This window comes from Stegodyphus dumicola, chromosome 4, assembly GCF_044657685.1.
Source record: "Stegodyphus dumicola isolate Sdum_Otavi_A_Nest chromosome 4, ASM4465768v1".
NCBI classification, from domain to species: domain Eukaryota; kingdom Metazoa; phylum Arthropoda; class Arachnida; order Araneae; family Eresidae; genus Stegodyphus; species Stegodyphus dumicola.
Window position 1 is genome coordinate 99,109,147 of NC_140771.1, and position 27,209 is coordinate 99,136,355.

The following is a 27,209-nucleotide window of genomic DNA, read 5'->3' on the forward strand; positions in this document are numbered from 1 at the left end:
TCGCAAGTTATGTGACACTTTTACGTATAATATATTTGTGTTGTTAAAGTAACTTAATTTCCGTATTAAGAGATTTAGTTAGAGAAAAATATTTCCTAGTTTAGGTGAAATTATTTAAAAACGGCAAAACATACTACGCGTACTTAAGAGAAGGGATGCCTTTGTGGAGGACTTTCTAAGGAAACTAACTCCTATTCACTTTATATATTAAGAAAAACATGAAAAACCTGTGCAAAAGTATTTGTTACTTAAAAGATTAAGAGAATATATTTATGGTATTAATTTTTCGAATAGATACACAAATTAGTTAAACGATAAAAATATTAAAATAAGGAAATGACGTTTCATCGCTACTTATATATGAAGGAAGTTAAAATTTCACTTGTGACAAAAGATTTTAAATTAATATTAATTTGTCTCTAAAAGTACAAGTTACTTCATGTTATAAAGAAACCGAATTTCAAATTGTATTTTTAAAAAAATTAATCTATTGCAGACAATTTTATAAATGTAATGAAAATTACTATAAATCGAAATGCATATTTAAGCTTCACCGATAAACTTTATTTGAAACAATAATTTTATTTTAAATTAATATATTTCACTTCTGCAAACAAGATATTTTATCTTGTTATTATGAACTTAAAAATTACATCTAACCCTCTAATTACGTCTAATTTAATTATCTAAGCTTATCACATCTAGTTTTGCTTTAATGTATCATTTGCGGAAATGGACATTGAAAAGATACTCATTTCTGCAACCGTATTAAAAAGCTTATAAAAATTAAGAAAGGAATCTTTCACAAAGGAATTTAAAATTTTCATTGTGATAACTTGGAAATTCGCATATTATAAAACACTGATGAATTAAAATCTTTACCAAACAGGGGAAGAAAAACTGATTTTAAGGTAAAATATAACTTCATGGAATTCTTTTTATTGGGAGATACCTCAGTTCTTTACCGCATTTAAATAAGCAAATAAATTTGTTTGGAAATTTTATAACAGAAAGCCAATTCCTGGAGAGTCAACCTAAGGTTCTGAAAACTCCGTGTTTTTGCACTGCATTATACAAACAAATATTTCTTTCGATGTAAGAGGAGGAGCTTTATATTTTCGTTATTTTTTAATTTTAACAAAAGTTGTAAAATTATTCCTACAAAATTAAGTAGTGGAATTACTTTTATTTTCATAAATACAGCCAATTTCAATTTGAACTTAAGTAAATAACTGAAATTCAGTTTTAATTGCATAGTTTCTAAAATGAAAGGCATAAACGTGTTTTCATATTTCATTTCATATTGTGTTTTATTTTTTTATATTAAAGAAATCAAATAATCTATTTCTCTTCAGTTTAAAGTATACTAAGGAAACTGTTCCTTTAATTCCCGTCTAGTAAAAAAACTATAACATCATTGCTAAAATATGTATTGATGCCTTTTTGATATCTTAACAGTTTGAAATCATTTCTGATTTCAATAAAGAAATGAAATGAAATGAAAACTTTAAAGAAAGTCCAGTTTAATGAAATATGAAGTACTTTAAAGAAAGTAAAGCATCAGGGCCTTATCATCAGATTTTAATATCTGAAATTAATCTCATAACTGCTTCTCCTTAACATTTTTATTACGTTCCAAATTCTTATTTATAGAGTATACGTTCCCCATTACTTTCAAATGCCTGATTTACCCCAAAACAGTACGGTTCTGTGTTGTACAGATTCATTTACATTAAATTAATAAATTTTTGAAAGTATACATTGTAAACTATGATATCTTCATATTATTTAAATTAAATAAAAAAAATTTAATCGTGTTTATATTAAAGGAGAAGGATAGCAAGAATGCCTATAACTCCTGTTACCTCATATTTACATCAAAACACATTTTCCGAACCCTCATCTTTGCTCTTAAAAATCGTATTAAAGTAATTCCAAATGCCCTGATTTCATTGTATGTTGCAGAAATTTGTGGGTAGCAAAAAATCTTCATTGATTTTTCTTGCGCTTCTATAAAGTTCATGCATCTCTGGTATTTTTCTCGTCGATAATCGCTTCATTCTTAATAATAATTTTAAAATTTATTTTCAGATATTATGTCTTAATTATTACTGCTATCATTCAAGTCAGTATACAATAAGCGCTTACTCCCCATATGTGTTGATTAAATAAAGGAACTTGCGAACTTTAACGAATGAGGGAGAAAAGGTATTAAGAAATATAGTTATTATTATAAACATTTCAAGCCAAAGAATACTTTTTTGAAATATTTCTATTTTGAAAGAGGGGGGAAGAAGGTGTTAAATTAAGAAACTAAATTAAATTTTTAATAAGTTATAATAAGAACTCAGATTTTTAATACAGTTTAGAAATTTTGGAAAAATATGAACTGTCTTTAAATATTAAATTCTAAAGAATGAAAGCAAAATTATGTAGCTTCTAGACAGCTTATACTAAAAAAATTATTAGCAATGTAATACAGTTAGAAAATGACCATATGATCACTTTTGCATCATATATTGTAATACGTTCTGCATTTTCTGTACACTCTAGTTTACAGTTATGTAACCTTAATAGGGTGAGATACAACCTCAGTAAGATCAGAAAATTTCAAATGATTATATTGGATATTTTCAATTATTTAAAAATTTCGAATATTACAGAAGTATTTTAATATCTTGAAAAGTATAATACCTTACTGGATCATTAAAACATTGTTGTAGTTACCTGCTCTCTAAAATGGGAGTTCATCACTCTAAACATTTAGAAAGTAATCCAATGTTGTGTGACATCTATTTACATCTTTAGTGACATTATATTCATGGCACTTTATTATGCTGCATTCATGCCACTCTATGACTTTATATTAAAGTCGAAATGAGTTGTTACATGAATGTCGCAGTGTGACTTCACAACAGTATCACAGTGTAAGTTCACTACAATGTTGCAGCGCGACTACGCATCCATGTCACAGTGTGACTTGATAACAATGTCATAATGTGACTTCACATCAACTTCGCAATGTGACGTCGCAAAAAGCGGACGCCATTCCTACAACGTTACTGCGAAATTGAGGTCGTCACAATGCGACACGTTTGCAATGTTGCAGCAACGTGGAGTGCTGTTGGGGTAATTTCATGTTTTGATGAGTAATTTATAAATTTATAAATTTTATGTTTTAAATTGTATTTCCCTCTTACTTTAAGTTATAGTGTATAAAAATGTAATAAATTAAGAAATGCATTAAAGAATATGTAGAAAAAATTAAAGAATATATATTCAAATTGCACATCCTAAATTCAACATTCATATTAAATTGCTTTGAGTTAAAAATTTTATTTAAGTAATTTTAATTGCACCGAAATGAATGCTAGTTTCCAGTAGTTTTTAGAATCTCCTGTACAATTCAATTTAAATTCCTGTATAATTTTCAGTTAAATTAACTTCTTGTAAATATTTTACAAAGACTTCTCGAAGTTCTTAAGTTGTAGAACATCATTAATTTTCGGCAGGTGTTAGGTATATGGATCTGTTTAGTTGAATCTTTAATTACAATATTTTATTAGAAGGAATACCATGGCTCTACATCCAGCAATGGAGATGGCAGTCAAAAACGAGAAGAAAGAAGAAAACGGCACACGCATCAGCCGGGGTGAGGACAGCCAGAGACGTCCTACACCTTCTTCGGACCCCAGCAGCAGAATAAGGAACCGATTGTAGCAATCAATTTCGCCTTGTCATTCGGCGGTCGCAGTTAGTACACCTGACGCTGAATAAATGAGGAGGCCTGCCTGCACATTGATGAATTCATTTATTCCCATGTGACTTCAATCATTTCTATGCAGTGTCTTATGTTGAATTGCGTCAAAAAATTCCACTTGCGTGCTTTGTTTTATCTAGTGCCTCATTTGCAGAGATGTAAATGTGTCTGTAAAATATAAACATTCAAAGTGCATCAGGCTTTGAATGTTTTTATAATTCCTTGATCCATTGGTTGGATTGAGTTTGGTGGAGAGATCGGAGGAGAACATTACAGTTCAGTTTTTGCTGTTCTATGTAATATTTGACTTCTTTAATTAGTGAATTTTCAAACCACTAGTTAAACTGTCGCAATGCTACCAACACTCCGCAAGATACTGCGCATAATTGGAATTTTCGCACTGGACAAATTAAATGGATACAATTAAGATAACGCATATATGCAAATTCGCGTTCTATTTACTATATTAACAAGGAAATGGGAAGAATGCTTTGAAAGAAAATTTAAGCATTCATTTTTCTTCTATTAATAAGATTACTTTGAAAATATTCTAAAGATGATGATTACTTAAAGTTTCTATATTTTTAATTACAAATGTGATGGGAAAAAATTTGTTAGACATTATACTTTTAAGTCCAATAACTTCACATTTGTGATAATAAGAGAAAAAAGCATGTATCATAAAAAGGACCATTTTTTAGATTTCCATTGATTCTTTAATATCTAAAAAACATGTTATGTAAACTGAAAGATAAATATACTACAAAAAATTTGAATGCAGATAATATAAATCTAAGTATGATCAGCTTTATGTATTCAAAGTAAGTAAATAGTCTGAAAGAAAGCAAAATATATGGAATGAGAAAATTGTGAAGCATTGTAAAATGGTATGTACATTTTAGTAAATGAAAGAAAAAAAAGGAAGAAATTACGAGTAAATTTCTTTCATAACCCCTGCATCATGTCTAGCAGGAAAATTATATGTATCGATACTACTTTTGGGTACTCTTCGGTTATCAGGACCAGATTCAGAAATGTATGTATGCATGCATGTACAGATGTATGTGTTCATGTTTATACACACATACATTTCTGAATCTGATACGGATAACAGAAGGGTACCCAATTTTTAAAACCTAAGACAATGAAACTGAAAAATATACACTGTTAAATTAAATTTATGTATTCAGTGACAAATTTATACCATAAATTTAGTTTTCAAGCAGCATAAATATGCAACAGGTTTTTAAGGACTAACTGGTATAGTATTAATTTAGAAGTCAAACAATAATTATCTTAACTATGGTACATTAGTGTTTTAAGAACTTTGTAATGTGCAAGTGGAATGTCAAGTCTTTTGATATTACAGATAATAAAAGATAAAGAGCAAGATTTATAACATTTCTCAGATGGTTAAGATCCGGAAAACTTCAACAACAATTGATTGTGCAACTATTACATGCTTTTTTTTTTTTTTTTCTTTTTTTTTTTTTTTTTTCTTTTAATCAAGTACGGCAAAGGAGAAAATGACACTTTTTCAATGTAGAGAAGCTTCCAAACAACCTTCTTCACCGCATTTAATGTGATTCAGCTGACTTCGAAATTTGTGCATGTTGATTTGTTTTCTAAGTTGTATCCACGGAGTGTAAAGTTGATACTCCATGGTTGTACTCTATTTTTCAAACTTTTTTAAAAGTACATACAAAGCACGCGCTCTTCCTAAGACATGTCGTACTCATATAACAAAATCATAGAACTGCCAGATATAGTTAAACCATTTCAAACGCAACCATGTCTGGCATTTTGCCAAAACACATAGGCTCTTCCAAAAGGAGCGTTATTACTAGCTACGATGTGAAAGATCACGTGAGGTAATTGACTCTTCGACGCCAAAATGAATTTGTTTTTCAGCATCTAGTTACAGCTATCAAGCCAATGTTTCACGCACCAGCTATGAACAATCTAATGCCCAAATTGCTACATCTTCGACGTTATCAGCGCTAAATTGCCCATTCAACTTCTAAAACTCGTCGCTATAATTGCATCACGAACTACTTGCCATTTTTGCCATATCTACAATCTTAAATATTTATTTTAGGACTTTCATGATTTTCTTGGACTTTAAGTTATGCTACACGAATATAAAAGATATGCACACCACCTTACGTTGCTACATACAGGGTAGGGAGGTGTCTCAAGAATCTAACTGCGTGACTTCGTCACTTAAGATCATGTGAAATTCTTCTCTTCAGAATCAGAATTATCTGTTTAGTTGGTACCTTAGGCTCTCATGATTAACGGTGCCCTTAGGCTCTGACGGTTAATTTAGATTTAGATCAGCGTGTGCATTAGCACTCCGCCCGTAGGCGAGAAAATTTTGAAAGGTGGTATGCCTTGAAGAGGATCAGAAGTTCTTACTAAAAATTTTTTTAGCAAAATTCAAATTGCAGTAGTTAGTTAAAAATTTCATGCTTACACAGTAGATCAAATTCCAATCATCTTCGCCAGTAGGATCATGTGACTCATTCGAAATCGGCAAAGGCGATGAGCATCTTACCTGCGTTGAAAACCAGCTCGTAATTTCCCCATAAGAGATTTCGCGGCTTGAATTTCAACGATTTGTCTCATAATGTTTTCTAATAGCACTTGTGTCCTCTTATCAAAAATCCAATTAACTGCATCATCTAATTTAACTGCGGATTTCGGGATTCTTGAGAGTGTTCTTTTTGTATTTCCGTTTACCTTTGCGCTATGCAGGGAGTTTTTCTGTTTTACATTTTCATCTATTTCCTGAGAATTCAGTTTGGGAAAATTACCTTCTGAGAAGTGGGGGGGGGCAGGAGTCTTTTTTTGCTGATCTTTTCGTCTGGGATTCGGCTTTTCTATTTCTGAGACTTTTTCTTGATATGCTTTACAACCTCTGTAACTGCTGACATGGTCATTACAGAGAAAGTACAAGTGGTTTTTCCTCATGTTTCTTTGCCCACCAGCGGCCGAGCGGTAAAGTCGCTGAACACTGGTAGTTCGGTCCGAGGTTCGAATCCCGCGAACGGGCTGGCTGCATGGGCGTTTTCGTGGTTTTCCCCATGTGTAACGTGTATACGAGCCAGTTTCCCTTAGAAAGTCCTCCACGAAGGCATCCCTCCTCTTAGGCAGATAGCTCTCGAGGCTTTGCCATAATCACACACTCATGTTTCTTTTTTTCAGCTTCTAGTGCTATGGTTTTCTCCGCATTTACAACAACGTTCCTGGTATGTGCATAAATAATGGGTGTGTCCATACGATTGCCATTGGTAGCATTGCGCAGTCGTTTCTTAGGGGTGAACTTTTCAATTCGCACGTTGATACTAAACATGCTATTTAGGTTGAAAATAGCATTTCCTGCAGTTGTTCGTTTTAGCTCAAGGATTCTTCTTTTCTCCGGAAGGAGAGAATTTATATGCTCGGGGAAAAGAAAGTGCCCATCCTTACCACCATATTTTGAGAATAATTCGGTCCGAATGGCGCATGTGTGTTTGCGCTCATGGTCGAGAATTAGGCAGTCGAACTATAATCAATAGTTAAAATGCGAAAGGACCATTGCGACATGTAACAAAAGACCACGCCCAGAATCTAAAATCACCGAGAACTGTAATTTAATTGGCTAGTTACGTGTCTAGCTTCTCGAGGTTGACGTACAGCACTATAAGGTCACAGGCATATGACAGAACTTTCCCAACGTCAGGAGCAAAGGTGATTATTTAAAGTGATACTAGAGTCAGTTTAACTGAGCCACATGATGTCAGATGAAAATAATTAAATAAGTAGAATACCCGATACCTGAGAGCTGTTCAAATAAAGTTAGATGTGAATTTTTAAAAAAACTGAAATAAACTGTTAATCAGACATTATTAAAAAGTAGATAATGATAAATGAAAGTTGAGTTAAATGAAGCTTTACCCCCCAAAAAAATTATTTTTCAAATAATTTACAATTCTTCATTACTTAGAGTAATTATAACAGTAAATCAAATATATCAATAAAACGATAACTTATTTTAGATTGCTTCACTTAAAAAAAATGTAAGATTTTTACTTGAGTTTCCAACGGTATTATATGCAATGTATAATTTTTATATTCGATAACACATGGTACCTTCGTTAATCAGTTCAATAGGTGATAATAGTATTTCAGCATTCAATATAATCCCCAATTAGGCACCACTTTATGTAATCTCATCTGCCGTCGAGACGGAAGAGATGTTAGTAACGCTGACTGCGATAGCGAAGGACTCTGGGCTCGAATCCCAGAGAGTGCATAGATATTTGCAAGCATATAGGTCCTTGTGCTGCAAGGCGGCGCTCAAAATACGTACAATGCAAGCCGAAATTCTCTCGACATGCTGGTGTTAGGAAACGGGTATATGTCCTTCAGATAGCACACCACGGAGTTCTTTGGAATTTCATCCCGGGCGGAAGTCTATCAGTTGGCAAGGGCCGGCGATACCTAATATGCCTTAGATGCACAGGTGCCGTCCACTTTGCTTCAATTTCTATGTGTAATTCCATCTTTTAGAATTTCATTATGAGATCATTGTGATTTCACTATGAATATTTCACAATGAGACCTACCAAATACCTTTAAGTTATTTGTAACAGTTACAAATTTATATATAATCTTTTCTCATTTCATCAAGTTCAAGATCTTGGGAGAAGGTAATTTTTTTTCAATAACACGGACATCTAGGCAAAAATCTAAACATAAGGAAACAATAATAGTTTATTCTTTCTACTGAAATTTCACTTTATAATTTTGATCATGCAACTGAATTTCAGAAATTAATAATATTATACTTACAAATATTTCAAGACATAGTACTATAATCAGCATCACGAAGATTAAAATGTGAAATCTTCTTCATTAAAACTTCTTAGCTTAAAAGAGCTATTAGTTTGTAGGGTTTATATTTATTTTAACTAACATTTATTTTAAGTTTAAATTATCTTTCCTGTCAAGCCTTACTTTCCCCTGGAATTGCCAATGCCAGAGTATGTAAATTTTAGTAGAACGCGCAAGGATTCAAATTGTCAGCGGAAGTAATTCTGAGTTAAATAGAAGGGAAACGAGTTCGAAGGTGTGCTTTCTTGCTTCACGAGCGTGGAGGTGGCTAGTTAGAAATTGAAGAACCACGCGTTTCGGCCTGTGTGCTTGCCTTGGCAGTTTGTTAATCTTTCAACGTAATATTCAGAAGTTTGCTGAATTATCAGCGGTATCTTAGAACGCGGTGAGGTTAGTTACGTTTAGAGAGCCTCGTAGTTAGTCACTTGTTATTATCTCTTTTCAGTTTCTTATTTTTATTTTACCGCCGGGTCGACGTAGTTTGTGAGCGTCAAGAGCACGCATTTGTAATTTCTAAAGTTGAATAAAAAGGGATTTAAACCCTTCTCAAGACTTTGTCTACTTTCCAGTTCTCAGCAGTCACCACTATTGTTGCGTGCAGGTTGGAAGCGCGCAACATTACAAGTTCTGGAAACACAATTTTGTTTTGTTTTCACTTTAATGCTTAATGTTTCACTTTACATTCTAGTCTGCTTCCATTCGGAAAAAAGAAAGTTACTATTCTTTCATATTTAATCCGTCCCTTATTAATTAACAGACTAAACTACGAGTATTTAAAAGCAATAGATGGAGTCCTTAATTTAATTTTTTTATATTTTTCAATCAGATTGATTTAAATAAAAATACCTTGAATTCATGATATATTTAATTAAAAATCAGTCAATATTTTTAAAGAATTTACGTTACGTATTTTTTTCACTTTCCAAATATACACAGGGTATAGAACATTCCCATGTTAGTCTCAATGTATATTCATCTAATATCCAATAAAATAAAAGATCTCGCTACTCTACCTGGGCCACACCTATTGATAATTTTTCCTGATAAACCATATTAAGCTTTGAAACAACCGTTAAAATCGTTTGAGCGACTGTTAAAATCGGAAACCTTTCAGAATTTAATTTTTTTAAATTCCTTCTGAAGATGATTTCTTTTCTAAAAAGAGAAATCATCTCTTGGTCCATTCATGGTAAATCTGTGAGAGTTTCTGTTTGTAAGAAATGAATGCTATAATTTTTAATCTCATGAGCCAAATCGTTATTTCGCGTAATCTCTTCTTCACTGTAGTGTTTTTGAAAAGGACTGAAATCCAACAGTTTACTTGCCCCTCTGCAAAAAAATCAATGAGGGAAATAGAAACATCGGCTATTCTTGATAACCGAGCTGCAACAATATTTTCACTTCCGCTAATGTGGCATATATTAGTAGAAAATTGATATATTGCTAGTGTCGCATTTGTCGTGGCGATGCTTTTCACTCTTTTGCCTAAAAGCAAATATTGGTGGTTTTTATTTAATAAAAAGTTTGAAATCGCGGCTTTCTATCATGTGTTTAAAATGTTTAATTGCAAGATATATTCTAATAACTAACTGTCGTAAGCACTTATCTGAGTGTTACTTAATTTTTTAATAAAACGCTATAAATTTCCATGATCCACTTTCAAACTGTTGAAGGACTGCACCAATAACCCAATCAGATTCATATATACACAGCGACAAAGGCAAATCTGAATTGGGATAGCTTAAAAGAGTTACATTTGCCAAATCCTGTTCACAATTTTTGAAGTTTAATATAGCTTCATCGGTCCATTTAATATTTCTTCTCTCTTTTGTCTTAAAGTGTCCTTTAAGAATTCAAGAAGTACTGCTTGTGAAGTACTCCTAGCAACATCTTTCAGGAATGGTCTGTAAAAATTAAGCATTCCTAGGAAAGTTCGCAGATGATGAACAGTTTAGACTATCTGGTAATTTTTAGTTCAATACTGCTTCGACTTTTTTTAGGTAGCGGCCAATATCCTTCTGGTGTTATAAGATAACCTAAACATTTCAATTTATCAACATCGCAGAGCGATTTAGAAATGTTGATTCTCAAAACCTTACTTGCTTAATATATCGAAAACAGGTTTCAGGTGATGTCGACGCTCTTCTTCTGAGGAAGACCCAATTAATATGTCATCTAGGTAGGGAAAAGTCCAAACACTGAAATACTTCATGTATAAAACTTGCTGTGTAACTGGGGCATTTTGCAGTACAAAACTCATTACGTCAAATTCATAAAGATAAAATGGCGTTATTATGGCGGTTTTCTGTTTATCCTTTTCGGCTATAGTAACTTGGAAGTATGCTTTGAAAAGATCAATTTTAGAAAATAATTTTTTGCCTTTTAAAATGTGGTTAAAATCATTAATACTAGGGATAGGGTATCTGTCAGGAATAGTTATAACATAAAGTCTTTTATAATCTTCACAAGGACTAAACTTTCCAACCTTTTCAGAGATTACATGAAGAGGTCTAGCCCATAGAGATATAGAATGTCTTATTATATTATTTTCCGACATATACTAAAATTCTTATTCTAGAATCTGTAACTTTTTACTGTCTAGCTGTCTTAGTTTGGCATACACTGATTGGTCTTCAGTTAAAATGCGGTGCTGAACATTGTGTTTTAACATCTTTTATTATGAGATTAGGTTTTGCAATATTAGAATAATAGATCATGATACTTTAATGTATTATATATTAAATTTACTTCATTAGTTTTCTAGACTGGTGTAATGTCATCCATCTAGGAGCTAGGTTCTAGACTGGTGTAATGTCATCCATCTAGGATCTAGGCGTTACTAATCTAGGATCTAGGCGTAACTAAGGTTAGTTACGTCATGGATTAAGCTTTTGTTGTTTAAATCAATTAATAGTTTGAAATGGTTTAAAAATCTGCTTCGATTATACTTTTATTGAATTTTGGTAATAATGAATGGTCATCGAAGAGCTAGGCGAAGGCCGGGATCAAGCATTAAAACTTTTATCTTCAAAGTAGGAATTTCTGTGTCATTGATGGCATATAATTTTAAGTCGTTTTAAAATTTATCTTTTTATGTAGCGGGTAATAAACAAGCCTCTGCTCTGGAATGTTCTGTTTTTGAGGCGATTCTGAACATAACCTGCAGCAAAATCAGTCGCTAATTCCGCTGCTTTAAGTTTTCCGACTTCTTTTGATCCCAAGAACAATTAGGTTGGCATTTTTCCAGAATAGATTTTAAGTGAACCATGTAGTAGTCATAATACTTCTCATTTGGATTAAGTTTTTTACGTTTATTACTTCTATTTCGCTCCTTGTACCTATCGCTACTACGATTGAGACCGAGATTGGCAAGAAACACTTAAAGTTGCTATTTGTTTTTCTAAGGAACACATTTTTATCATTAATTCATCAACTGAATTTAAATTCTTGCCAGCGGAATAAATTTCCGGTTTTGAATTCAATTAAATTATTTTATTGGCCATTATTGAAATTTTTTATACCCCTCCTTCTGAAACTGGAAAATATATTTTTATCGAGTCAAGCATTTTTTTGTCAAACCAGGAACTAAGCGCTTAATACACTTGTTTTCGCTCTCTTTGAAATGTGTTTAATAATCTTTAACTAAGTTAATATTTAACTAAGGCGTATTTATTATTCTATGATTTATCAGTAATGATATCCCAGATAATATCAACATATTTTGTCTCTAGTTCAGATACTATGTAATTAAATTTGGTTCTATCCACAGTTATTCCATTAATTTCAAACGCGCTTTTACTTGAAAAAATCAAATTTCAGGCTTTTCTGGCCAAAAAGGTGGAATTTTAATACTCACCTTATAAATTTTCAGTATTTCTTGAGTTCTCTGAGAAATGATTTGAAAATGTTTTTATTCAATTCAAGCACTCGAAAAGGTCACAGACAAAATTAGTTAAGTTTCGGTATGTTCACCATCAACAGCATGACAGACGTCTTAGCGATATTCAACTTCGATCCACAGTCTAGTGAGAAAATCTAATTTAAGTTTTCAATTGCTTATTAGGTTCTCTTTTTGAGGGAATAAGGATTATTAGGTTTCTCCTTAAAATCTCAGTCAGTCGCAAAGGAAAAAAATGGAGTAGGTTCAGAATTTCTTGTAATCCATGGGTTACATTCATATTTGCAAATCCAATAGCCCTGGAAATCGACAATTGAGTATACTTGTGCATAATGCGCAAAGTGGAGCAGTGCTCCGTCTTGCTGGAAAAAAGTCTACCGCACAACTTCATTCATTTCCATCTGCTCTATTTGAGAGAACAAGACCCATAATAAGTCCAAGTGGGCAGTGAAGCTGATATTGATTTCAACAACAGCAAAAGCAAAGCGAAGACAAAAATCTTGTATTCACATGTAACATGTGGAATTTCAGAACTACGCGTATGAAAATATAATGATTTATCCCTTTATATAAAGCGTGGCTTAATCGGCAATGAGGTCACGTTACACGTAATGTGTACGCATAGAACCTTTTTAAATGACCGAATAAAAGCACTTTCGATCTAATCAAAAAAGAAATAAGTTAATGGAAAATTTAAAATTAGCACGTGGAAAATTTAAAATTCCATCCTGGCTTCAAATATTGTAATGATGCATTCAATATATGATAAAATTCTGAAAATAATATAAAAATTAATTATCATATATATTTAAATTTTCCATTAACTTATTTCTTTTCCGATTAGATCGAAAGTGCTTTTAATATTAAAAAATATAATATAAAAATTAATATAAAATTAGGAAAAAAAAGAGATAAAACAGAAAAGCTGTTTCTGATTTTAATTCCTACGGAATTCGTAGGCCAGTGTAGTTTGACACATGTTGGTAGAATTATCAGAGCTTTAAAATTTCATCTTTACGAACACGAAAAAGAGAAATAAAAATATCATTAATACATAATTTTAGTTAAGAATTTAATTACAAATTTGATGATGGTTCTATTTTTCAGATAGTAAAATGGATTTCCTTGAAACAAATATTCAGAAAAAAGTTTTCCTTCTTTAGTTAAGAATATTAATGCAATCCAGTTTTTTCAATGCTTTCGAAATTCTAATAGCTTAGCTATTTCACGTTTCATTACTATTTTCTTCTCAGATGCCACTGCGTTCATTTCCGCCTTTATTCCATGTATTGATTTCCGTATAAAATGATTGTCATTCTTTTCGCAGTTGCAAATAATCTTTGCTTCTAAAGATGAGGGTTCGATATCTGAGTGCCCTAGAAATCAACAGAGTTTTATTAAAATCTAAGATAATCGGAAGTTGCTTATCTGTCTAATTTTAAATGCATTTACAATAATTACCAATAATACCTTATTCACAGAAACCTCATAAAATCCCACTATTCATTCTCGAAGACCCTGCGTATAAGAAACACTGATTTTAACTGACACAATCCATCAATGAATGTATATACTTAAAATCATCTCCGGAGCAGAAATTTATTTCTCAGTTCACTAATCTTGCATATGATGTGAAAATGACATTTGTTTTCATTGTAAAATACATGTTTACATCTGAAGAATAAAACGATAAATAACAGGCTGGTTTCAAAATAACTAAATATGGCTGGCTTCTTTGGATACAATGTTATTTTACTTGATTAAACAAAGTTTATTCTAATTAGATTTTGCTGACGAAGATGCATCATTCCAGAATAACAAGATTTCCGCACGGGTAAGAAACAGAAGGGACCAAAGGTATACTTTCTTTCTACAATTCAAAAACTGATTAAAAAAAGATTATAATCACAACAATAAGTATAATATATGAGTAAACAAAAATTCAGCCATGAATTGTGCAGATTCACGCATTTCTTAATAATATTTATTGAAGCTCATTCTTCCATCCTAGCTTCAAATATTGTAATGATGCATTCAACATATGATAAATTCTGAAAATAATATAAAAATTAATTTAAAATTTTGATTAGTAAATAAATGAAGAAGTTTAAAGTAATAATTAGCATAAATTAACGCAAACACTAGCATAATAGTATCAGATTTTATTAATCCTACCAAATTCACTTATTTACCATTCAAAGGTAAGGGGTTAAATAAGAGGCATTTTCTCGGGTATTTGCTCGATTTCTAATTTTATGTCTATCCTGGCAAGTTATTAAGGTATTGGCTGTGCCAGTTTTCCTCCAAAAAGAAATTGTATGTTAAGTTCTTCTAGTTTCCAGGCTTTAATTCACAAACTCGGTTTCAACAAGTAGGTGCCACATTTCACATCAGGCAATGGAAGCTATTCAGCAAGTACTTCCCAATAACGTGATTATTTCAATCAGAGGCAATGTTAAATAGCCCCTAGGAGCCCCGACTTATCGCCTCTGAACTATTTTCTGTTGGGTTACCTTAAAAATAAGGTCTGCGAGAATATTCCAGCTGATACAAATCAATTAAAGGCAAATATCGAAGCGCAAATAAGACTATCTTCGAGCATATGTGGACGCGCTATCATTCGTTCTTGATTTGAAGCGTGCATGCAATGAGTATCATTCAGACACTACTGGCCCACCAGCGGCCGAGCGGTAAAGTCGCTGAACACTGGTAGTTCGGTCCGAGGTTCGAATCCCGCGAACGGGCTGGCTACATGGGTGTTTTCGTGGTTTTCCCCATGTGTAACGTATATACGAGCCAGTTTCCCTTAGAAAGTCCTCCACGAAAGGCATCCCTCCCCTTAGGCAGATAGCCCTAGTGTGCTTTGCCATAATTAAATACACCAACACCAGACACTACTGTTTTTGGCTCATAAGCGGTAAAGTCGCTGAACACTGGTAGTTCGGTCCGAGGTTCGAATCCCGCGAACGGGCTGGCTGCATGGGTGTTTTCGTGGTTTTCCCCATGTGTAACGTGTATACGAGCCATTTTCCCTTAGAAAGTCCTCCACGAAGGCATCCCTCCCCTTAGGCAGATAGCCCTAGTGTGCTTTGCCATAATTAAATACACCGCACCACACCATAAATTTTCATTGTCTTTCCATTACATTTTTCATAAATACATGATCCCAGAAATTTTAAGTTTTTTATTTATTCACAAATCATACACTTTTTCGTCACCTAATATAAAGATTCCACTAAAAGCTTTGTGATTTGGCACGCATCTAGGTCGTTCACCTGAAGCAAATGCCTCACTCATTTTGGTTAGAAAATAAGTAACAGTTTTCTAAGAACCAAAAAGTGAGTTATTGTGTAAAAACCGCAAGAAGCAATTGCAACATATTCATGTATAGTAAGCACAATATAGAATATTATTTTTGGCATTTAAGTTTTATTTCCCAAACTCAAAGATTCATTTCTCTTCTGTACATAACTTGATCAGTACTTTGACTCAACGCATGAAGGTTAACCCTTTTAGTTCTCAGTATATTTGTTTCATAGAGCTATATTAGATTCATATGCATATGCACTGTACTACAGCTCTCAGTGTAGGGGTAACTATCGGTAAATATTGGCAAAATGCTCTTTTAATATTTATGTTTCATTCACGTTTTCATTTTTACCATACTGTATTATCTGAAGGCCTCTGCAGCGTATTCGTACCACGCTGATTTTTACGCCTTTGTACCACAAGTAGAAAGTATAGTAACAGCGAATTATTTCACATATCATATATAAATGAAAATATCCATTTTGACCATTCTCGAATCCATTTGAACGACGTTTTTACCTGATATCTGTTCATACGGACAGAATAAAGGACTCCTTTTTCCAAAATAGATTGCAAAATGAATTTAAAATGGAATGAAAATGTATTTTTTAGTGACACCAAACGCATATATTTTATATAAATTGCCACACTTTTACCCGGCTCAGTGAGCTCACTTTTTATATTCGTATATGTTAATAAATTGTACATTTTTTGCTTTAAAAGAGATTTAATTACGTTATTCTTATACTTCTGTTAAGGTAAGGAAGACAAAGTACTTCCTCCGTAAGGAAGACAAACTGGAACTTATTGCCAAAGAAGTTTGTGAGATTCGTGATTTATTAGATCACGAGAAACTGACAATGTATAGAGGAAGACGTGAAGAAAAATCAAATGAAACGCACAGTTATAAGAAGAATAAAGATACCGATTCCTGAAGATATAAAGAAATCATCTTAAATCCCCTCAAGGCAGATATCGATGTATATGATGAAATAAAAAGTTATATTAATCCAAAAAAAATTGAATTCGGTGTTGTAGGTTCTTTTTGCAGGAAAAATGGAGATATGGTAGCTAGACTGAAGAGCAGAGATGAATGTAGAAAATTGGAAAAAGCGGTTATTGATAACGAAAAACTTAATCAACTTGTAACGCCAAAACGTAGGAAATTTATACGACCTATGTTTACTATTTACAATGTTTCTAATTTTCTTTCAGACGAAGTGCATATAGAAGCATTAGAAATGGAATGTTCATGTGGTGCTAACTGTGGTCGCCCATTATTTAAAATGAAATCCTCAGAACAGGAAATATCGCATAGAGTTTTTCATGTTTCAGGAGAGTGCCAAAATTTTATTTTCGAGGATCAGAGAATAACAATCGGTTGGAAATCTTATTCTGTAAAATTATATATTTGTTTTAAACGATGCACCAACTGCTTGGCCTTCGGGCACACTAGAAGCTTTTGTGAAAACACAACCGTTTGTGAAGTGTGTGCGGAGAATCACCTGCGTTCTAAGTGTTCTTCTGATTTCGTTCGCTGTACTAATTGCAAAGAATACAATCGACGTTTCAGAACTAAATACAATGAGGAACATGATGCTCTTTCTAAGGAATGTCCTGTGTATTTGGAAGAAATTAGATTTATTAAGGATCATCTTGATATATAAAGTTTATTTATATTTTATTTATTTTGGTCGGCTGGGACATTTTAAATCATTGTCCTTATTTGTGATTTACATTTCTCCACTCTAGTGAATTTTTGTATTGAAAAGAATTTTCCCTTACCTTTCATTTTGATCTTTTACGCACAGCGGATATTCTAGATTTTGTTTATAATTGATCTAGAAACTGTGATTTTATGATTTTTAATTATAAAATTTTTTTTAGCTGATTATATCAATTTTAGTATAAAATATTCGCGACAAAGTAGTGAACCATATTTTATCTTTTTATATATTTATGTTCTTTTTATCTCTGAACCCTTTTTATCTATGAAAATTTTAAACTCTAATTTAAATCACTGTGCTGCCGCTACTTGTAGGCTCTTGCAATTGACACCATTATCAAAGAAACACCAGACGTTATTACTTTACAAGAGCCCTATTATATTCAAAATAAAATTGCGCATGCTCTGGGGACTTGGAGAGTTGTGCATGCAGAAATGGGTAGAACCACTACTGTCATTATTGCTAAGAAACATCTTGAATTTGTAGTGGACGTAGTACAAGATTGTATTGAGGTTGTTTCCACGTCTGATGGTCAAAATAACTTTGGTATTATTTCGGTTTATTTCTCAACGACGGAGAATTTGAATGCACATTTATAAGCTTTAGAAAAGGTTTTAAAATTGTAAAATTTTATTTATAATATTAGGTGATTTTAATTCTAAAAATTTTAATTGGGGTGGACCAAAGAGATATTTTAGTATATGATTTTATTATGGTTCATGATTTGAAACTTTTCAAAAAAGATGATTCAACCTCCAACTTTCTCCTCCCTGGTGAGAATTGGTTGGACCAATTTGGTATTAGGGTCATCAAGTATAGATTTTAGCTCTGTGGAAATGAATATTTTAGATGAATCTACCCTGAGTGACTATAGATCTATTTATGTTGATTTAAATGCTATCAAAATTAATAATTTATACGAATTCTCTTATTCTTACAATTCGTTTAGCACGAAAAAATTTGTCAACAAACTGAAAATAAGACATTATGAAACTTGAAAATGAACTCGTGACCATTAGAGATGAAAACAGTTTTAATTATGTGATCATCAGGCTAGAAGAAAAGATTAAAATAAACATGGATAAATTTTTAAGAGGTAAAATAAAGAATAGGTGTCGCAGGACAACCTGGTGGACTCCTGAATTAGATATTTTAAGATGTAAGACAAAAGCTGCAAGAAAAAGTTCTCAGATAATGTGTCTGAACGTGGAGAGACAAGATTACAAAGGAATATTAATTACAAAAGAGTTTTAGCGGTATTTAAAAAAGCAATTAAAAAGACAAAAAGAGACTTTCAAAATTATTTGTTCAATAAAAACAAGATTTATTATGACAAGTTTTATAAATATACCACAAATAAAAGAAAGGAAAAAGTTATTTTATACAGAGATAATTGTAGTGTATCCACGCCTGCCATGGAATGTTGGGATGAGTTGATTAAAGACACCCTGAGCCTGGATTATTGTTCTAATTATTCTAATTATCGAAATATTTTTATGGAAGACAACGAGGAGGTAGAGCAGGCGTTTACTTACGAAGAAATATTTGATGTTATTTCTAGCCTCAGAGATGGCACTGCCCCTGGACTCGATGGAATCGGGACTACTTTAATTAGAATTCTTTTTGGGGAATTCACCTCTTTTTATATATTACTTTAAAACAAATGTGTGGTTTTAACGACTTTTGCTGATATTTTCAAAATTGATTCTTGTTCCTAAACCTACAGGTGGACATAGACCCATCTGCTTATTAAAGACGCATGCGAAAATCCTAGATAAACTCATCACAAAAAGACTTGAGCATTTTTTAACGAAAAATAATATTAGCAGTACAAATCAATATGTCTTTCGAAAGAATATGTCTACGGATCTAGCATTATACAATGTGATCCAATAAGTCAGAGAAAGGCGACAAAGTGAACATGTAGTCCTGGTTTCCTTAGATGTCCGAGGGGCATATGACTGTATTAGCTGGTTCTCCCTACTGTCTATATTAAAAGAAATTGGCATCTCAAGAGACCTATTTGATATAATTAAAAGTTATCTGGAGAATAGAGAATAAAGTTTTCTGGGCAACTCTAATACAAGTAATCTTCATTATAAAATTGGAAATGCTGTCCCCAGGGCTCATGTAGTGTTTCCCTGTTCTGGAATCTCATAGCAAATAAATTACTGCAAGAAAATGTACCTGATATGGATATTACATGTTTTTAAGAAATGGAGTACTGAGCAAAATATAGAATTTAATATTGAAAAAACAAATGGTATGCTTTTCCCTCAGGGAGGAAGAAATGTTAGAACTCCCAGATTGAAATATGTTTAAAAAAGAATAAAATTTGTAAATACGTTTAAATACTTAGGTGTAGTGATCGATGATAAGTTGAACTTATAGAGCATTTTAAGTCAATATAACGAAAGATACAAAAAATTTTAAATTATTATAAAAATACTTTTACTCCGATCACTCTTTCTGATAAAAGCTCTACTCTGAGGGATATTTACAAAAATGTTATTATACCGAAAATTCTTTATGCTATTGGTACATGGGTGATCGAGTTGGGGAGCTGGCCAAGGCAGAAATTAGACTCATTGCAGAAGGCCTGGACACTTGCAATTAAAAGATCATTTAGAACAGTCCCGACAAAAGTTGCGTGCTTACTGGTTGGTGTATCGCCTCTCTCACTATAATTTAAATTTACTTATGACAAATTTTGTCTGAAATATCATATAAAACAGAAAATAGTGTATGAAGATAAAGCAATTCCCAGCGAGGCTTTTTTAGAACATGATCTGACTTCAAGCCATCCTAGCGAATATTGCGGTATATCCTACGATAAAGACCATATTTCAGCTGGAGAAATTGAAATTTATACAGATGGATCAGGGTTTGCGGAGAGCATCGGCTGTGCCTTTGTTGTATTTTTCCACGGTATTCAAATTGATTACAAAACGTTTACTTTAAAACTAAGAAATTCAGTTTATCAAGCAGAATTGTTGGCAATTAAAATGGCTTTATCCTGGACCAAGAAATTATCTGTGGGGTATTACATTAATTTATACTCAGATGCCTTATCTGCTCTTATGGTGCTCTCCCGCCCCTTTCAAAAGAATAATATTGTTAATGAAATTAAACATATATATTTAGAACTACGAAAGAAGCATAGTTTGAATTTACATTGGATCAAAGCTGACGCTGGTCATTATGGGAATGAGAGAGCGGATGCTCTAGCGAAAGAAGCTGCCCTGGGGGCTGGGACCAAAAAGGTTTGATTCAAGATTCGAAAAAGAAGACATGTACTATAATATATGACAAGCTTATTAGAGACTGGAAAAATTTGTGGGATCTTTCTGAAAGAAACAAAAACTATCTAAAATGTTTAAAAATTAGCAAAAAAGTGTCAATTTCAGGAGACGTAGATGTTAATCAAATTCTCACTGCACATGGAAGGTTCCACCTCCAAGGAAATGATATACGTAAAGTTTGTAATAAATTCGGCGATTCAAATTTTGTTGATTTTGTTGAGGACTGTTGCCTGACTGGAAGTGTGAGAGGAAAATATAAATTTGCAAAGTTTGAGGATTTATTTAGTAACTATAAATTGTTTAGAAAATTTGCAAGAGATATTATGCAAACTGTGAATGAGAATAAGAAGAATATTGATATCGAGATATAATAAAGCAGAAAATCATACTGAAAACAGAAATAATTAAAGTAACTTTGAAATTTAAGATCAATTTTGATAATATAAAGAAGATTTGAATAATAATAACTAATTGAAAGTAAAACTTATAAAGATTTTAAACTTAGGAAAAATCACAGAAATGGAAACGACACATTTATATGCTATTTCACCGAGAGTGTTTGGAATGTATGTATCTGCTTTATGTTTAAAAAAAATAGCTTTTAGGTTCGTTATGTGCGATTGTATGATCTGATGTTTATTAAGTTTGTTACTTTCTGTCATGTTATTATTTTTTTTTGTTATGCTTTGTGGTTTGGCCTGTCCCCTCATAGCCATATGGCAGGTTTCGCCTTCTAGGTGGGCTGGAGGCCAGTGCTTAGAACTAAATAACTCCAGTTAAGGTGTTTCTATGCCTTTAGTTAATCTGCATGCAATCATTGTAGAATATTAATAATTTAAAAGTTCAAGCGGCGCTAAGCGTAACGAGGCCGCCATTTGTTTACATTTAAAACTCTTAGCAGAAAAGTGAATTAAGTCAGTTTGTGCAGCAACTTCAATGCCTTTTTGCCAATTCTGAGCAAAAGTTAACATTTAATTTTGTGTATCTAAAATTTTTGTCTTCGTGTCTGTTGGCGAGTTGCTTGTTTTGTTGTAGAAACTATTTTTTTTTTGTAAAAATTGTTTATTAAACTGTTTTTAACTGAGCTTGGTGTTTTACGCTTTTTTTTTTTGTATTTTACAATTTTTAATGAAGATGGTGCCTTGCCACGAAGTGAGAACTGAATTGATTGAATGGCAAATATATCTCTACTGAAATTCGAGGAAAGAAGTTTAAATGAAGTGCAGTAAAAATGTGTATAATTTAAAAGGGCGTGCAAGGAAGTCATGCTGTATCCAAATGAGATTTTTTATATATATTTCAATGAAGTTTGTAGAATCACTAAAGTAAGTTTTGCATAATAAAACTGGCATGCAATAGCTATGGTACTCATAATACTGGGTCCATTGTATAGTACTGGGTTACTATTATTATAATTTTGATTACCACATTAGATTTTCCTGCAAGGATTATACACAATACCATTTGGTTCAGGTTCATCACCGGCTGAAAGGTAAAGTCGTTGAACACTGGTACATCAGTTCGAAATTTTAATCCTGCAAACGGGCTGGCTGCATGGGCGTTTCTGCGATTTTCCACATGTGTAACATGCACACGAGCCAGTTTCCCTTAAAAAGTCCTCGAGCATCTTTCCAGTTAGACAGATAACCCTGCAGTGCTTTACCATAATCAAAATAAACCAAACCAACCATTTGGTTCACTTCTGTGGTTGGAAGCCATTTTAGTGGCGCACTTGAACTCCCTCACACTGTTAATCGCTTGCTTTATGCAGACAATTTCAGGACAGTACAAGTTTAATTTTGAAAGAAAACGTAGGATCAAGGCAGATTTGCAGAGTATTTTGATTGCCTGTAAAGGATTGTAAGATAGAACAAAAATTTTATCAGTGTATACAACAGTTAATGTAAATAGTCAAGCATAATATTGAATTTTAAGATTTTCATTGATGAAAATTCAAACAGCCGCAGAAATATGATGTCGATGGTAAAGGAGATGATTGTGAAAATGATTCTCCATAATTATTCGTAGATTGGCATAATTTATAAAACAATGGATATGAATTTGAAAATAAAATAAAGCATTGCGAGAGCCACCATAGCAGCATCTTCTGTTTAACAATTTTAAGCACAGGTTTCACATATTTGCAGAAACATATTTGATACACAAAATTCGTGTTAATAAATTCTACTTTAAATTGGCAAAGATAGGCGTGAGATGAGCAAGATTATACGAGGTTACATGAGGATGATATTAAGAATGGCAAAATTTTGTTTATTTATTCAGACAGGTGTAAAATGTTGCTTCATAACTATAGATTTACAAAAGTTTTACTTGAAATGCTACGAGTAAGATTCATCCTTTTAATTTTTGCCGTTACGTAAGTAGGTGTGTTACTCGCATAATTTAAACATAGATAGGGATTGATTTTTACTGATGCATATAGGAAAGATTTATCACGAGAAGTTTATTATTTTGAGCACAGAAAGCATATTTAATCCAATTAAAGTTTTAGCTTACATATGTGCACATATATATATACTCGTATGTGTGTGTGTGTCAGTAACCATACTAAAGATCCTGAAATGTCAATCGATATCATCAATATCTCTTTGACTTTCGTTCCAGCATCTGATATCTCGTACTATTTAATCATCGATGAATCAGCTTTACTTGTGCTTTTCCATTTCTGCCATGAGTAAGTACAGCCGCATGTCATCTGCATCGATAGCTTTTAATCTGTAACTGCATTCTTCATAGTTTCCATTTAGAGGATAAGAATGAAGTCAGATAAAAATGGGATAAATTCTCTCCGTCGAAGCGTCAGAACTACGTTTAACTTAATAGATTAAAATCAAAATTATTGGAACTTTCGCAGACTGACAGTCTACTTCGTCAGCTAGATTTAGAATTCAAATCCTGATTCTAGATTCCAGATCCAGGTGACATAAGACCAGGGAGGGTTAGCAAAAGCTCCGACAGTTTTAATTTTATTCTATTTGTTTAAATATAATTCTAGTTATAAACCTAGAGTTCTTATCTCGTTTAGCTAAATTTAACCGCATGTGCTGGTTAATTTTAAAAGTATACTGGTTTATAAAAATTAAGGACGAGGCAGAGAAAGTAACATAAAAGCAGAATAAGGAACCAAAGCGGACTGAAAGACCAACCAGAAAACAGACTTGGGACCGAAACAGCATGGCATGTGCATACGTGGCACATGACTATAAAAGCTTATCTATTCGCTGAAGGCTATTGCACGGTGTAGAGTAATTTAAATGACATCGAGTTACTACTACCCAGGCAAAGCAGGAGACATCGTCAGCAATGACTTTATGAGATATCGTATAATTGGGAACCTGGAAGAACGTCGAAGTGTGACAAGTGTTGCAGATGAGTTCGGGATTCCACACAGCATATTTTCAGAGCCTTCAGAGCATTCAGTTGCAGCAAATTACTAAACGTCTGGCAACACGTCTTTTCAACATAACCAAGAGGCTGTACAAAAGCGATTTGTATGCGCGATGACCAGTGTGGTGTGTGCTGCCTGTTCATCAAAGATGCAGGCTTCTGTGGTGCTGGAGAAAAAAAAAGCTGGACACAATAAGAGTGGGGTCAAGTGTTCTTTATGGATAGTCTGACGGACGATTCTGAAGAGAAAACACGCAATAACCCATTTGACATCACTGAAAGTGACCGTTTTGGATTGCCAGAGTTCTCGTTTGGGGTGATATTATGCTAGGTAGACATATTGACCCCCACATTTCCCAATAGGTTTCAGTCCACTATTGTCTAGGGTGCCGAGGTTCTTTTGTCTCATGTGCGTCTGTTTGAGATACTGTGGATTCGGACTTCCTTTTCATGGATGACAACGCTAAACCTCCTCGTACAGGAGCTGTCACAGAGCTTTTGGAGAGTGAAGGTATTCAACGTACAGAATTGACCTGCAAAATCCCCGAACATATATCCCACAGAACACGTGTGGAATCTTCTTGACGGAATCTTAGTAGCTTGCAATCAGCCGCTAGCAACGATTCCACAGCTGAAATTGGTGCTACAAGAAGAATAGACTGCAATGCTTCAACAGCTCTTTGACAATCTTGTCCTAAGCATGGAGAGGTGTAATTTTTGCAGAGGTGTCAGGGGCGATCAAATTCCCTTCTAAGGATCGGATTTTGTTTGGCCTCGCGCCTGTCACATGGATGTTTCTTTCTTCATTCCAGTTGTGCTCGGAGTTGTCTATTCAATGAAGTGCCTTTTTACTTTTTTATTCCATATTTAGATGGTTTTGGTCACTTGCAACATATTTTCACATTTTGAGGATCTTATGACATGAGTTGGGTCGATGTGGAATATTTCTGCATGACGTTACATTTGAGCACTAGTCTCGTCCTAAAATTTTGCACACCGGTGTATAAAGTCTTTCCCCGATTACAAAAATTTATTGCCCAAAAGCTATTACAATTTTATATATATTGTTTAGGAAAATGGAAGTTTTTATGAATTCAGATTAGCAAATTTCAAGTAATGTTTTCTTTGTAGCTTAAAGAATGTCAAATCAGTATTTTAGCTGTTGTTGCGTGTTTTTCGAGATTTGCTTTACAACACTTGACTCCGCATCTGCTATTCTGGTCTACAAAGTATCAATATGAGGAACAGATCTCTTTTCCCCTCTCATCATGTCCTCTGTCCGACTCATGAACACTGTCGACAGTCACATCCCTTACATAAGACCAGTCAGGAATATTACCAGTTTCTTCAAGCTTTCATCTCAATTCTTGATGATCTTAATGTCTGCAAGGTTGAGTCAGTAAAATTTCTAAACTGCTGTTGTTATGTATTATTTTACAGTGCTTGGTGATTATATTAATTTACAGAGAATAGCTTAATGTTCATATTTGAGAATTAATTTTTAATACTTGTATATACTTTTGTTTAAACTCATTTTTTCATTTGATTATGGTACAACTCTTATTAAGTTAGCGGAAAAGTCTTGTACAGCTAAAGGCAAGCGATTGTTTTGGTTTCCCATGAAGCGACCACTTTGGGGTCAAAGGTCGGCGGTCAGCTGCTTTTCCTTATCTTTCGAGACTGAACATGTGTTGTGCTCGTTCGGAGGCGAATAGCTCTAACAGGCGGCGCAACTTCACAGAATTATGGGTTGAAAACATTTCCATGTTGATTGCACGGAAAAAACGGTATATGAATTTAAAAAAGGGGACTAATTCTTCGAATTTTGGAGGTTAATTATTGCCTTTGTTCTAGTTGGTTAGAGAGGGTTTAAGTTTTGTGTTCGATTGGTTATATTTAATTTTATTGATATTTTGAGCCAATAGTGATTATAGAGACGGTTTGCATTTTGAGCGTTACCGACGTTTCAAAAGCGGCAGGAATGGAGTTGCCAGATTTTTAGAAATTTTTTCACCTGTTTGATAATTATAACGAGAAGAGAAGAGTGAGCATAAGGTTCGTAGCCCGGCGACCTGGGGGTCGACCGAGGTCTGCGATTTCAGTTTTCCGCTTCCCCGTGGCTTGCTTGCTGTAGGGCCGGACCGTGCGTGAGGCGAGCTGTTGGCGTGATACTGTCCGGCGAGTAATTTTGCGTTAATCGGACTTCTTGTCCTTCTAAAAAATTAATTGCCTTGTCTCTGATATTTTGTACTTTGTGGAAAATGATCATGCGGCGACTCCAGATTTCTGAGAAAACATTTATAAGCAGGAAGGTCGTCATTTTAAGTGCGGTTTGCACTTATCTTCATTGAGAACATCGAAGTGTGTGGGCATTCGTATTAAGTTGAACCTCCTTGCGTTCAGAAGGACAATATCCCTGAGACAGTTTTTCCCAACAGGTGAATTAACAAAGTGGTGTGGCCTTGATGAAGAAGAATTTTTGAATTTCTTTACGTTCATTTCGGCCTATAACAAGGAGGCAAAATCTGAACTGGAATCCTCCTTCCGCTGTGAGCTGATTTTTTTTTTTTTTTTGCTTGTATTTTATTCTATGTCACTATGAGTTCTCATACTTATTGCACTTAACTGATTTAAGCAGTTGTGAAATAGATTATTAGGTTAAATGTATTGTCAATCACTTAAAATAAATGATTTGAAATATTTATATATGTAATGTGAGATAAGCGATTATAGTGAAGTTTCCTTTTAGTTTAGAGATAAATTGTTCATTATTTCCAATGTGAATTATTAATTAATGATTTGTACGTAATGAGAGATAAAGATTATACTGAAATTCCTTCTAGTGCAATAAGATAAATTGTTCATTATTCCATATGTAAATTATTAATTAATAATTTGTAATATTCCTATACGTAATGAGAGACAAG

At 33.3% G+C, this 27,209-nt stretch overlaps 1 protein-coding gene across 5 annotated transcripts in view; it reads right to left on the reverse strand.

Moving 5' to 3' along the window:
• Positions 1-13,459: 13,459 nt before the first annotated feature.
• Positions 13,460-27,209, reverse strand: part of LOC118200740 (alanine aminotransferase 2-like) — a 114,460-nt gene continuing 100,710 nt past the window's right edge. For 4 of the 5 annotated variants that reach the window (XR_015040721.1, XM_085815263.1, XM_085815260.1 and 1 more), the window contains one exon: positions 13,460-13,912. The gene's annotated coding sequence lies outside the window, so the exon portion shown is untranslated. Of the gene's footprint in view, positions 13,913-14,115; positions 14,588-27,209 lie in introns of those variants that run through there. The other variant, XM_085815261.1, reaches the window with a different exon arrangement.